Genomic DNA, 16,153 nt, shown 5'->3' on the forward strand with positions numbered 1-16,153 from the left:
TCAGGCTCTAAGTGCCGACCTAAAACCTGACATTTCATAAAGAGGTTTTCTTTGGTAGATGCCAGGTTCTTGCACATAATGTATGCCACTAGAGGGTGCATTCAACTAAAACTCGTCTTTAGTATTGTGCTGAATTTTAATCTGTAGAAGGTTGTATATTCTTGGAAGTGAAGGAACATGATCTCAATTTGCTTTTGTGGAAATGCATCAAATAAAAATTAGAAATTGAGCAAATCAGCCATAGAAATCCTTTGGGATTCAGAAGAAAGTATTAGTACTAATTATAGCTAACTTCCACTGAACATTTTATAGGTACCTAGCACTCTGTGCTTAATGCTTTCCATTCATTAACTCATTAATCCACCCAGTATCCTGAGAGGTAGAAACTATTACTTTCTCCACTTTACAATGAAGAAACAAGCTCAGAGAGCTAAAGTAACTTATCCAAGGTCACACATTTAGTAAGAGGCAGAGTCAGGATTTGAACCATAAGCTCAGTCCAAAGGTGTGAGCTCCACTATGTTGAAATACTATAGGGAATTGTTTGCCAGCTTGAACCCACTTTAAAATAGACTTACTCAGTTAGCCTTGCCCATATGAGACTTTATTTATTTATTTTTAGAATGTATTCAGTTTTACAGTTCAATGGACTATCTTTTTATTAAATTTTTTCATTCAGATATCATTAAAATACTGTAAATGTGTTATTTTCAAAACAATATGATCCAGAGGATAAATGTTAAATGAGGAACTGAAGTTCTGGTTATGAAGGGCTGAAGTACCTCATTTTTAGAAAATTGTGAAGTGTATGATGCATACAGAAAAGTATATGACATATGAAGTAATCATAAAGCACATGTTCATGTAAACACTGCCCAGTTTAAGAAGCTGACAATTGTTTCAAATCATATTAAATTTTTTTTGCAGAGGTAGTACATTTTAATGTTTCAAACAAAAGTAGTTTGTTATAATGATATAAGCTTTCTACAAACCATCTCTTACCCTGATGACTATATATTCTGGATAAAATATAAAAAACAATTATCTGAGGATTCTGAAGAGTAAGTAAAAGCAGACATTTGTGGAGGGGAGTCAAAATATGAAGAAGCAATTGGCACATGATTGTGTGTCCCTTTGTGTGTTTGTGTCTTTGCCATGAGAGTGGGCCACAGTCACAAAGTACATGAACAGCTAAAACTGCAATGGAAACCCCACCATCAACTTTCTGGTTGGAGGAACCAGGGGAAGAAGCATGCAACAGCCATCCCTGGAGAGTGAGGGGAGAAGATCCTGGAAGGAAGAAGGCCACACGAAGCCCTCTTTGTATTCGTATATATATGTATATGAAGATGTAGATGTAGATGTAGATGTATGTATTTGTATCCCTCACAAATCTCAAGGTGGTCCCTGAACCCACATGCACAAGACAAACTTGGAGGCTAAAAGAATAAACTGAGATTTGAATTTCCACTGACAAAAAGTGAGGCAAACCTGTAACCCAAGCCTACACAAGTTAATTGCCTGCTTAAAAATTTTTTCCCTAAGGAATAAAACAGAACTCAGAGTATATATAAAATAACATCCATAATGTCCAGGATAAAATCCAGAATGTAAATTTAGCACTGATTCAGTGGTACTCTGAATTCTGATCTTCCCTAATTTACCTGCTACTAGTTTTCAGAGTGCTCAAATAGCTGATGTATGCATTATCTTTTATAGCTGGACTCACTGGAGACAGGGTGGAGGTGTGCTCATTCCATCTTACCTGGAATTGGAACCACTACCATTAGAATTTTAAATCCTCATTCTTGCCTGGATTCTCTCAGAGTAAGAAGCGCTTGTCAGCCTGGCTAAAGTCACCAGTAGGTGCTGTAGGGCTAGGAGTGCCCAAGACCCACCCCGGATGAGCCAGCCCTCAAGTTGAGTCACATAGCACGAGCAGCTTTGAACACCTATTTAGCTGTAGAGTAATTTGGAATGAAGGGTTAGTGCATCTAAAAAGGTGGGCTGGCACCAGATTTTACTAAATTAAAGGGTTTTTTAAAAATGCCAAATCAAAGTGTTTGTATTTTATCCTTTAGAGCTTAAGCAATGAAGACCTATACATAAGAGGGTTGTATGTAGAAAAATGTACTTTATGCAGTGCTCAGGACCCTCTGGACACTTGCTGAACTTCATTAAATATACAGAAAAATAGCACAGGAGAGAAAAAGAATTAGTGATTCTACTGTTGGAAATAAAAATGAGATCCAGACCAGTGACATTCTAACAGCTTCTTTATTAAAAATCTGTCAGTGATTTTTTTTTTAATCTGCTTTAGGCCCCTTACAATAACACCAATGGGTAATAGAATTATGAGTTCCTTTTTTCTTCTTTAAATATTATTTTTACAAATGTTCCTTAATGAGCATAAATTACCTTTAAAATCATTATTAAAGAGCTTTTTTAATCCATGGATATTTTGAGACAGCACATGAGAATTTCCAATTACATATAGATTCGTAGAAATACATACCTTTAAAAATCTTGTTTTACAGGTCAGAGAAGTGATTGCCATAGGACACAGAATTTTATTACCTGATATGCACATAGAGATGGCCTTATATTTTTAGTTTTTCATTTGATTGTTGGTTTTCTCAATAATAAAGTTACAAGCAACATCTGAAGTGCCTAACAGGAGAAACCTGTTAGTGGAAGTTGCTTGAGGTTGCTAAGGGCTAAGGAATAGAAATAATATGAAGTTTGTGTTCTTCCGCTTGAATCTTTTTCATATTCTTTGCTTAAACATGAGAAAGAGTAGCACTGGAAACATTAATCACAAAAATGATGTGGTCTTCTGACTCTCATCTCACCCTCTTCTGGTGTGTCTCTCAAGTTTGAGTTCCTAATCAAGCATTTTAGTGGTTAGAGTGTCAAGTGCTTCAAATGAATACTTAAACCTAAATTACAAGTAAGTGGTAAGATTTGCAAGCTCTCTTCTCTGAAGTGAGTACTTCTCCCCTCCTCCTTAGGCCTGAGGAAATGCTACCTGATATGGGCCTTAGATTGTCCCTTCCAAGGGAAAAGTGAGAGGTCTGTAGTTACAAATGGAATTCTATAAAATGGGGTAGGTGAGGAAAAAGCATTTTTTTATATCTACTGTTTGCCAATACCTTGTTAAACACTAGATATAATATATAAAAATGACAGTCCTTGCCTTTAAGCAGCCAACAGCCTGTGAGGGTAAGACATGCGGACTCCTAAACCACTAGTAAGGTGGTAAGTGAAGGAACTACACGGGCAGTACAGATTACAGATAAAGTCATTCTTCCTGGGAGATTTTTGGAAAACCTCACAATAGAATGTGTTGCAGACAACTGGAAAGAGGGATTTGGGAGGTTATGGGGAGGAGTCAATAAAAAAGAAAAAATCTAACCATCCACTTCAATAAGCTGAAATGCTTCATGTAAATAGGGCACGATCACACACACACATATATGCACGAATTTAAGGTAATACTTTATAAAAGACCAAAGTGAACACAACCAGATGGCGAAAATATTTAGTACAGATTTAGTGACTACTATAAGTAATCTACCTATAAGTCTCTGGGTAAAAAAATAATAATAATTAATTTAAGAATACCACATAGTAGGAAAAAGCCCTCCAAAAATTATGGCATAGCAAATAAATGATCATGGGAAAAGAGGTCCCACAACTATTTTAAGAAACGTTTATGGACCAGTAAAATGTACAGTCATATTGCATTTATTGTGGAAGATGTGAGTATATGATGGTGAGCTCTATGAAGATGAACTGGGCACCATCCATACCCCCAGAAGAATCTGTAATCTAGTGGAGGATTCAGGAAAGTAAGCCAATAATACCCCCAAGGAGTAAATGAAGGAAGGCAAATGTGGAGGTGTGCCCGAGTATGTCCAAGGCAGCGCAATATGGAAATCACCAGCAAGTTTTCAAATAGAAATTGCTTATATTGGGTGTATGTTGCTTTAGATATCTAAACCATGTCCTGGAGCAGGACAGCAAACCAAACAGAGGGATTTCTTTCAAGAACTGATCCGAATGTACAGTGATGGGGCTCAGGGCAGGTTGCTCCAAGATGTGCCACTCTGGCATGCTGATTATTTTCAGCTGAAAACAAGCAAGCCCCAGAATACTCGAGAAGACCGTTTGAACATCCCCCATACTGCCTAAAAGAATTTAATATAGGAAGCTTGTCCCAGGAAGGAGTTATCACCATAAATAACAACTATTTTAAATATGAACTAAGAGTGGTAGACAGGAAGAAACCTAGCAAGGTCCATTTGATCAAAGTCGTCTCTGTGCCCCATTGTCTTTGGATGGCCCAGCAAATATTTGTTTACCAAACGTTAACTCTTTTTTACCGTCCTGTGAATTACCTTACTTCCCTTTGAAGTCCTAGACCCTTACCTACTTCTCTTTAGTCCAGAATAACAGATATACCTCATCTTGCCATCTTCGGAATTCTTCATATTTATGAGGATTTTCCCATGCATATGTAATACATTTGATTTTTTTCCTATTAATCTGCTTTATGTCTGCCTTTTAATTACCAGAGTAAACAAAGAGCGTTTTTATTCACCACCCAATTCTGCAAGGATTAAGTCGTAACCTGCTGCAGTCACTGACTGACACTGCACTCTGAGAGGAAATTAAGACCATAACAGGATGCTCTGTGCTTTGGACAAGCAGGCCCCATACATAGTTAGATGTATATCTCAGGAAGAATTTTAATGAACCCAGATTCTTGCATCTTCCCATACATAGAGAAACTCTGAAATCATTAACTTGAGATACCTGTTCTTTGTGACTAGCATTAATCTTTTACCAAGATATATGCTTGACTGCACAGATTCCCTCGCCAAGCATCTCATATATATATATATATATATATATATACACACACATACACACACATATATACATTCCTAGAAAAGATAAAAAAAACAGGGGCCGCATTGGCTTATAAAAGTGCTAGCAGCTTAAAAGAGGGAAAAATGACATCTCAGCAATATAATGAGAAAATTTAGAATCTGAGAGAGAACAATTATTTAGTTTCTATTTAAAAAAAAAAAAACAGGACAGCAAAAGACAGATAACTCAGCTTCTGTTTTAATTAAGCTAAACCTATAGGCCATTTAAATGAATGTTGAAGAGATGTGCCAGGGAATATGTTGAACATAATGTGTTACTTAAAACCTTTAATAACCAAAATTTTTTACCTGTCTACCAGAGAGAGCTGTGATTGCACTGTGAACCAAATTGTTGTCATGTGAATAAAATGCATAAAAGACTTTAAAACCAACCCTCTTTTACTCATTAAAGTCTTCTAGTGCTTCATTAATTTTAATGGTATAATCTAGTTCTGATTGAAGTGCACCTGAATGCAGTTAGTGCCTCATCAGTACTGATGAGTTCCAAGTAATTCAGGCCATGTTTGCAGAGTGATCACAAATTATGTCTTTATTTACATCTACTCTATGCCTGTTTGCCCATGTCTTCAACAGCACAGCTTTTACATTCCAGGAGCCCAGCATCTTCCTTTTTGACCTTACCTACATTATTTTAAAGAGATTTCTATTTTCAGAGCTGCTTTTATACTAACAACCAAGTTCTGTGTAAACAAAAAAAAAGATTTTGTGGAGATGCCAAAATATGACATTTCTTCCTCAGATCTTCAGACTGAATATAGATATGAGACAAATGCATTTTTGAAAAGTAGGGAGTCTCATGTATATTTTAGAAAGTAAATGAATATCAGTTTTGCATTTCCACTGTAACTGTTTCATAAAACTAATTTTTTAGAAAAACCTCTTCTTAAATCCTCTTAGAATTCCATAATTACATCTCTCAAACTAGATTTACTCATTGTCAAATACAGGTTTAGCTTACAGATTGAAAACACAATTAATTACGGGGCACCTCTAATCCTTGACCTCTAGTACGAGTATTTTCGCGGTACTAGAATAAGTGACTCTCTGAATATATAGACCCAAAGCAAGAAGATCAAACAATCTAACCTCATCCCCACCATAGGAACTAACTAAAGAGGATTTGGACATTAGTAGCACCCGAGTGGGGCTTTCTCCAATGATGCTAAAGGCACTTTCACCAAATGTGGTCTCTTCATCCCCCTTTTCTAAGTTCCATGATAACCATTTGCCTTCTCTTCACATAGGCTTTTTGCAGAAAGGGTAAAATGTAGTTAATTTGGCTTCCTTTTCTGAATCATCTGATTCCAGTCTTGCAGTTCTTTGGTTTAGTCTTAGATCCCAGGCAGTTCTTTGATTTAGTCTTCCAGGTGGCTAATCTCCATTATGTGCAAATTTTTCTAGTTGTCAGATGGCAAATTTACTTTTTTTCATTTTTGAGGGTTTTGAGGCTCCCTCAGATATGTTTTATTCCCCAATAAAATTCTAAAGCCTTGTATAGTTCCCTACACAAATGATAAAAAGAATGAATATTTTTAATGTAGAGAGATGGTGATTATTTCATTTCTACCTTGATTATTGGATTAAATAAAACTTTGTACCAAAGTTTTTCTCCACTAAAATTAATAGCAACTGTGTATCCTTTCACATTAAAAAAATTAGGCATGATTAAATGTCAAATTTTTAAAAGTTGTTATGAAATATTTTTGACATTCAAAAAGCAATAAAAGACTTCTTATGTCTGGGGACCAGCAGGTGAGGATTCATCATTGTGAAAAGGGTAATCACCAAATACCATGGAAATCAGAAGGTAGTGGAACAAAATATTTAGAACTGAAAGAAGGCGGGGGGGGGGAAGGAGAGAATTTAATGTTTATTGAGTCAGGTAACTAGGTCTGTGTCTTTGAAAATGTGAATTTCATCCCATAAATGTGACATCAGTTTAGAGGATCACAATCAGAATTTTTTTTAAACTGAAAGAGAATAAGTTAATATAGAATAGAAAAGCATCAAGTGCATCTCACATAGTACAGGTAACTATTATTACCTGAAACTTTTATTTGGGTTTTACATACATACACATACACACTCACTTGCTTACTCATATATGTGGGTACCAGATTCTAATGTAAAATGTATTTATTCCCAGAGGTTACAGTGAAAGAAAACAATGCAAGTCACTGCCTTATATTATTTAATCATCATAAAAACTTTGTAAGGCAAATTATCTCCATTTTACAAATGAAACGAAGACTCTATTAGGTTAAATCATTTGCCCTTGGTTATACACCTGGTTAGTGGCTGAGCTTGAACTTAAGGCAGATCTTTTGACCTCAAAACAATTTCTTGATCCAAATCAGGGCACTTGTGAAAGAATTGCTGATAGAGATTGGTTCAAGATGGTGGGGTAGAAGGATGTGTGCTCACTCCCTCTTGCAAGAGCACGGGAATCACAACTAACTGCTGAACAACCATCGACAGAAAGACACTGGAACTCACCAAAAATATACAGCATATCCAAAGACAAAGGAGAAGCCACAATGAGACGGTAGGAGGGACGCAATCACAATAAAATCAAAGCCCATGACAGCTGGGTGGGTGACTCACAGACTGGAGAACACTTATACCACAGAAGTCCACCCACTGGAGTGAAGGTTCTGAGCCCCATGTCAGGTTTCCCAACCTGGGGGTCCAGCAATGGGAGGAGGAATTCCTAAAGAATCAGACTTTGAAGGCTAGTAGGATTTGATTGCAGGACTTCGACAGGACTGGAGGAAACAGGGACTCCACTCTTGGAGGGCACACACAAAGTAGTGTGTGCACGGGGACCCAGGGGAAGGAGCAGTGACCCCAGGAGAGACTGAACCAGACGTACCTGCTAGTGTTGGAGGGTCTCCTGCAGAGGCGGGGTGTGGCTGAGGCTCACCGTGGGAACAAGGACACTGGCAGCAGAAGTTCTGGGAAGTACTCCTTGGCGTGCGCCCTCCCAGAGTCCACCATTAGCCCCACCAAAGAGCCCAGGTAGGCTCCAGTGTTCGGTTGCCTCAGGCCAAACAACCAACAGGAAGGGAACCCAGCCCCACCCATCAGCAGTCAAGCAGATTAAAGTTTTACTGAGCTCTGCCCACCAGAGAAACAGTCAGCTCTACCCACCACCAGAACCTCCCATCAGGAAACCTGCACAAGCCTCTTAGATAGCCTCATGCACCAGAGGGCAGACAGCAGAAGCAAGAAGAACTACAATCCTGCAGCCTGTGGAACAAAAACCACACTCACAGAAAGATAGACAAGATGAAAAGGCAGAGGGCTATGTACCAGATGGAGGAACAAGATAAAACTGCAGAAAAACAACTAAATGAAGTGGAGCTAGGCAACCTTCCAGAAAAAGAATTCAGAATAATGATAGTAGAGATGATCCAGGACCTCGGAAAAAGAAATGGAGGCAAAGATCAAGAAGATGCAAGAATGTTTAACAAAGACCTAGAAGAATTAAAGAACAAACACCTAGAAGAATTAAAATACAAACAAACAGAGATGAACAATACAATAACTGAAATGAAAAATACACTAGAAGGAATCAATAGCAGAATAACTGAGGCAGAAGAATGGATAAGTGACCTGGAAGACAGAATGGTGGAATTCACTGCCACAGAACAGAGTAAAGAAAAAAGAATGAAAAGAAATGAAGACAGCCTAAGAGACCTCTGAGAAAACATTAAATGCACCAACATTCGCGTTATAGAGGTCCCAGAAGGAGAAGACAGAGAGAAAGGACCCGAGAAAATATTTGAAGAGATTACAGTCGAAAACTTCCATAACATGGGAAAGGAAATAGCCACCCAAGTCCAGGAAGTGCAGAGAGTCCCAGGAAGCATGAACCCATGGAGAAACACGCCGAGACACGTAGTAATCAAATTGACAAAAATTAAAGACAAAGAAAAATTATTGAAAGCAGCAAGGGAAAAGACAAATAACATAGAAGGAACTCCCATAAGGTTAACACTGATTTCTCAGCACAAACACTACAAGCCAGAAGGGAGTGGCACGATATATTTAAAGTGATGAAATGGAAGAACCTACAACCAAGATTACTCTACCCGGCAAGGAGCTCATTCAGATTCGACGGAGAAATCAAAAGCTTTACAGACAAGCAAAAGCTAAGAGAATTCAGCACCACCAAACCAGCTTCACAACAAATGCTAAAGGAACTTCTCTAAGTGGGAAACACAAGAGAAGAAAAGGACCTAAAAAAACAAACTCATAACAATTAAGAAAATGGTCATAGGAACATACATATCGATAATTACCTTCAATTTGAATGGATTAAATGCTCCAACCAAAAGACACAGGCTCACTGAATGGATACAAAAACAAGACCCATCTATATGCTGTCTACAAGAGAGCCACTTCAGACCTAGGGACACATACAGACTGAAAGTGAGGGGATGGAAAAAGATATTCCATGCAAATGGAAATCAAAAGAAAGCTGGAGTAGTAATACTCATATCAGATAAAATAGACTTTAAAATAAAGAATGTTACAAGAGACAAGGAAGGACACTACACAGTGATCAAGGGATCAAACCAAGAAGAAGATATAACAATTATAAATATATATGCACCCAATATAGGAACACCTCAATACATAAGGCAACTACTAACAACTATAAAAGAGGAAATCAACAGTAACACAGTAATAGTGGGGGACTTTAACACCTCACTTACACCAATGGACAGAGCATCCAGACAGAAAATTAATAAGGAAACACAAGCTTTAAATGACACAATAGACCAAATTGATTTAATTGATATTTATAGGACATTCCATCCAAAAATAGCAGATTACACTTTCTTCTCAAGTGCACACGAAAGATTCTCCAGGATAGATCACATCTTGGATCACAAATCAAGCCTCAGTAAATTTAAGAAAATTGAAATCATATCAAGCATCTTTTCTGACCACAACGCTATGAGGTTAGAAATCAATTACAGGGAAAAAAACCTAAAAACACAAACACATGGAGGCTAAACAATACGTTACTAAATAACCAAGACATCACTGAAGAAATCAAAGAGGAAATCAAAAAATACCTAGAGACAAATGACAATGAAAACATGACGATCCAAAACCTATGGGATGCAGCAAAGGCAGTTCTAAGAGGGAAGTTTATAGCTATACAAGCCTACCTCAAGAAACAAGAAAAATCTCCAATAAACAATCTAACCTTACACCTAAAGGAACTAGAGAAAGAAGAACAAACAAAACCCAAAGTTAGTACAAGGAAAGAAATCATAAAGATCAGAGCAGAAATAAATGAAATAGAAACAAAGAAAACAATAGCAAAGATCAATAAAACTAAAAGCTGGTTCTTTGACAAGATAAACAAATTTGATACATCACTAGCCAGACTCGTCAAGAAAAAGAGGAAGAAGACTCAAATCAATAAAATTAGAAATGCAAAAGGGGAAGTTACAACAGACACCGCAGAAATACAAAGCATCCTAAGAGACTACTACCAGCAACTCTATGCCAATAAAATGGACAACCTGGAAGAAATGGACAAATTCTTAGAAAGGTATAACCTTCCAAGACTGAACCAGGAAGAAATAGAAAATATGCACAGACCAATCACAACTAATGAAATTGAAAGTGTGATTTAAAATCTTCCAACAAACAAGAGCGCAGGACCAGATGGCTTCACAGGTGAATTCTATCAAACATTTAGAGAAGAGCTAACACCCATCCTTCTCAAACTCTTCCAAAAAATTGCAGAGGAAGGAACACTCCCACACTCTTTCTATGAGGCCACCGTCACCCTGATACCAAAACCAGACAAAGATACTACAAAAAAAGAAAATTACAGACCAATATCACTGGTGAATATAGACGCAAAAATCCTCAAAAAAAAATACTAGCAAACAGAATCCAACAACACATTAAAAGGATCAAACACCATGATCAAGTGGGATTTATCCCGGGGATGCAAGGATTCTTCAATATACACAAATCAATCACTGTGACACACCACATTAACAAATTAAGGAATAAAAACCATATGATCATCTCAGTAAATGCAGAAAAAGCTTTTGACAAAATTCAACACCCATTTATAATAAAAACTCTCCAGAAAGTGGGCACAGCCATTTCCACATAAGCAGACATACTGTGGCAGCACAGAAGTCAAAGAGAAGGACCCAAGGAAGATAGCCAGAATGGTTTCCTAGCCATCAAAGCCTAATCTAGCTGCATTCTGCCCCAGATACAAGGAATATTGCAAATTTTAAGTCTTGTGACACAAAACCATGCTTTGTTCACATCATTGCTCAATGAATATTGATTGAACGAGACCTTAGTAAACAGGAACTCTTTGCATGCTGTGACTACTTTGGCTGAAAGATATGGCATTCAATTAGAATTTAATATTTAAGTCTTTTTATCTCTTTCAATTGACCCATTTGTTACATAAAAGATCTCTTATTTTCACTGTAACATCGCCAATGTGCTTGTTTCCTGTAGCAAAAGAAATCACAACTTCTGCAAAGAGGATCACATCATTCAAATACCCGGCAATGTTTGAGGAGAAAGAATAGTCTTGTATCCAATTTAAGTGCTATTCCATGCTCTGAAAATTGAAGAGCTGTCAGGGAAGGATATTTGATGAATATGGAAGGTTTTAACAAAACCTGAGGTGCCAGACTGAGTATTTAGGAATCCATTGCAGACTCTGTTTAAATGACTGCATTTAGTTATGAATATCTTGCTCTGAAAGAGTAAAGTCACACATGAGTACATTCCAGGTAATACAATAAAGCAGGTCCCCAACCTTTTTGGCACCAGGGACCAGTTTCGTGGAAGACAATTTTTCCACAGACCGGGGAGGGAGGGGAATGGTTTCGGGATGATTCAAGTGCATTACATTTATTGTGCACTTTATTTCTATTATTATTACACTGTCATATATAATGAAATAATTATACAACTCACCATAATGCAGAATCAGTGGGAGCCCTGAGCTTGTTTTCCTGCAACTACATGGTCCCGTCTGGGGGTGATGGGAGACAGTGACACCTGTAGCGTGTTGCTTATGTCCAGTCTCCTCCGTGATCTCCTTTTCATTGCTGTCACTGCAGAAAACCCTGCTTCACAAAGATAGGATGTTGGAAATGGAAGCAGGCTTTTCAGTGCCTTTGTGGCAATCTCAGGATATTCTGCCTTGACTTTAATCCAGAACGTATGGAGATTTCAAGTTGTCTCAAACATACTTTTAAGGCCACCGTCATTTGCGATCTCAAGCGGTTGATTCTCTTCTAGCTCGGACAAAGTCGATTCACCTGGCTTATTGACAAATGGGTCGCAGATCCATTCCTTCCCAGTTTGGGGGTCTTTTGTGGTTGGGAAGTAATGCTCAATCTCTTTTGAAAGCTGAGATAAGTGATCATGCACCATCTGGGAGAAAGAAGGTCCTGGCTCAGTCTCTTTCAAAATCTCTGCTAATGTTTGAAACATGTCAAAAATCCCAACATTCCCTCATCACCCCCATAATTCCAGTTTGGCTTTGAATGCAGCCACTTTATCTGCCGACTTGAACACAGTTGTCTTTCTCCCCTGAACTGACAGATTGAGTTCATTGAGCAGGTTGAATATGTCACACAAATAAGCAAGTTTTGTGACCCATTCTGTGTCACCGAAATGTGCTGCCAGTGGTGACTGTTCTTCTAAAAGTAATCTCTGGAGTGGCTCTCATAACTCAAAAACTCTGGCTAGTGATCTCCCTTTAGAAAGCCATCTCACTTCTGTGTATAAGAGAAGATGCGTGTGCTCTGCGTCCATCTCCTCACAGAGCAGCATGAACAGATGTGAGTTAGGGGCATGTACTTTAACGTGGTTGATAATTTTAAACACATCCTACAAACGTTGTTAAGTTCAGGTGACATTTTTCGGCTAGCCAGCATTTCTCTAGGGATGACACAATGCATAAACTCACATTCAGAAGCGACCTCTTTGACCCAAGTAGTGAAATCAGAAAGCCATCCAGTCATGGCAGCTGCTCCGTCCATGCATATACCAACACAAAATGACCAAGTCAGTTTTCCTGATGTGTAATCATTCAAAGACTTCAATAGTTCTGCAGTTGTGGTGTTGGTTGAAAACAAAAGTGCACATAACATATCCTCATGCACATCCTCCTGAAAAATATATTGCACAGAAACAAGCACTGTTGCCTTGTTGTCAACATTGGGAGACTCGTCAACCTGGATTGCATACCACGGTGACTCATTAATCCTCTCTGACAATTGTGCCTCAATATCCTCTGCTATTTCATCAACTCATCTAGTTGTGGTGCTGGCTGAAAGAGGAACACATGCTACCTTTTGAACTGCATGCAGCCTCTCCTAAAAGTTCAAGACAGATGTCCTCAGCAGCAGGCAGGATCAACTCGTCACCAATAGTAAAGGGCTTCTTAGCTTTAGCAATGCCGTTAACCACTAAGAATGATGCTTTCAGTGCAGACACATTTGATGAAGTGGGCCTTCGATAATTGCTTCTGTTCTTCGTGTTCACGTTTCTTTCTTTTGAAAAAGTCCAAAGCCTTGTCCTTTAAGGCAGGGTGCTTGGTCTCCATGTGGCGAAGCAGTTTTGAAGGTTTTACAGCTTTGTTGGATAGCCAGTCGCCACATATTATACAGAGCGGGCTTGGAGAAAGTGAATCACCTGTTGCGATGAAACCATCATTTAAGTAGGACTCTTGTTATTTTCTTTTAAATGCAGCTTTCTTTTTGCTGGCAGTCTTCTGCTGTCTCATCATTGGGTCTTTCCCCCTTTTCAAAGAAGCTCTCCAACAATGTTTGGTTTTTACTCAGTTTGGCTAGGATTAGCTTGCGGGCTTACCAAAACTGCGACTGAGACAAGTGTGCAGTACAGGAAAGAGGCGTGGACGGAAGTGGTAAATAAAATAATGGGTGGGCCACATGCGGACAAAAATAAGTGTCAGATTCTGACTTAAAACATACCACCAAAAAAAAAAAAAACATACCACCAGATGCAGCTGTACAATTGAAGTACAGCAACTCACTTGCCACTATAAAGCCTGCCACCAGATGCAGCCTAATTGTCACTTGCCACTCACTGATAGGGTTTTGATATAAGTCTGCAAGCAATTGATCATGGTCTCTGTGCAGTCAAACCTCTCTGCTAATGATAATCTGTATTTGCAGCTGCTCCCCAGCACTAGCATCACTGCCTCAGTTCCACCTCAGATCATCAGGCATTAGATTCTCATAAGGAGTGCACAACCTAGATCCCTCGCATGCACAGTTCACGGTAGGGTTCGCACTCCTATGAGAATCTAATGCCACTGCTGATCTGACACGAGGCGGAGCTCAGGCAGTAATGAGAGTGATGGGGAGCGGCTGTAGATACAGATGAAGCTTCGCTGGCTCACCTGCCACTCACCTCCTGCTGTGCGGCCCAGTCCCTGACAGGCCACAGACCGGTATCTGTCCGATACCAGTGGCCTTTTACAGACTGACACCAGTCCATGGCCTGGGGGTTAGGGACCCCTGCCCTAAAGGATGGTTTTAAGGGATAGTCAAAGACAGATTATCATATTATAATAGTGATTCATTTTTTATTATTTAACATGCAAACCCTTACATAGTACTTAAAATGTGTTGAGCACTTCTAAGTGAACTTTACAAATATTAATTTTATTCTCCAAACAACCCTATGAGAGAGGCATTATCATTGTTCTCATTTTATACAAAGGAACTTCAGGAACTTAGAGACTAAGTCGATCACTTAACGTCATGTAGTGGGAGAGCTGGGACGTGTACTCAGGCAGTGTGGCTGTAGAGTCCACATGCTTGGCCATGATGCCAGTCCTCTCAACCCTCCGTCCCTCGTCCCCAGAATGCCAGTCACTGCTTGAGGTTCTGTTCCCTCTTTTGTTTACAGGCATTAGTTGGTAGAATGGCCCTCCACCCCATCCCATTCAGGGTGTTTAGCACAATGTCCTGAATTATATTGGGTGTGGCTTCCTCTTCTATAATTCAAAGACATGAATTTGTCACCCAAAAGTTAGTATGGTGCCTATTAGCACCAGCACAAGTGTATTCTTTTTATACTTTATTTTTCTCAATATAGTAGGAGGGAAGACAATTGCTTATATTATAGCTGTGATGTATTTTCACAGTAGCATCTACCGTACTCATTTACTCACAAAATGCAGAACTTGATCTCACGCCTATTATTCTAGATAACAGTATCTTTCTTGTTATGTGGAACACTTTTAGAGTTAACAGAATTAGCTGCAGCCACCTCGTCTGTCATATGCCCCTTCAGGTTACAGACACCACAGGATGGATGGAAGAGGATAACAAGTTTCGAGAGATAACTATCTGTGTGCTGAGGGAAGAATTTGGCTTTCAAATTATACTAAATACATTTTCAGTGTTTGAGACATCACACTTTGGATTGCTTTTGAGAGACGGAATGTACAAATACACAATGGCCAGACCATACATGACAACAGAACTCTGACCCACAACCTCTGCAGCAACCAGTTCAAGAAGCCAAACCACAGCCTCTGAAGCAATCAGCCCAGAGATTGGGCTTTGGTCAGGGACGCCCAGTTCCCCTCATTTTTGCCCCTGCTTCCAGTTCAGGACCAGCCAGAGAAAGCCAAATATGCTTCCCAAACCACTTACCTAGGATACCCCGCTTCTAGTTAGTCTGCCTCCAATTTCCCCATGCCTACCACCCGGCTCAGATCACACCCGAGCATACCCATTTTTTCACCAGAAAGTTTTCCTGTGCCTGCCTTTGAGTTTCTGCCAGATTCAAGTAGGTGGTGGTGGCTGATTCCCTTGCTATAGCAAGCCCTAAATAGCCTCTGCTATAGTCTCTGTTTGTCCTCATTTGTATAGTCTTTATTTCCACACTTTCAAGAGAAATGAATCTTTTCTTGCTCTACTTGCCAGAAAATTGATTATATTAGTTCCTCTTTTCCAATGGTGTCTGTAGGGATTGGTTGAAGGGTTGACTATAGTAGCATCTAGATAGTTGGAGGGTTTCTACATTTGTGTGAAAGTCGCCTTACAAATATTAGTTTTATCGTTGGCCTAAAATATTTTTACTTCCTACTACTTGTAATTGGATGTGTTTGCCCGTCTCAGTAGCATTAAAAAAAAAAAAACAGAGAA

Source organism: Orcinus orca, chromosome 3 (assembly GCF_937001465.1).
Source record: "Orcinus orca chromosome 3, mOrcOrc1.1, whole genome shotgun sequence".
NCBI classification, from domain to species: Eukaryota; Metazoa; Chordata; class Mammalia; order Artiodactyla; family Delphinidae; genus Orcinus; species Orcinus orca.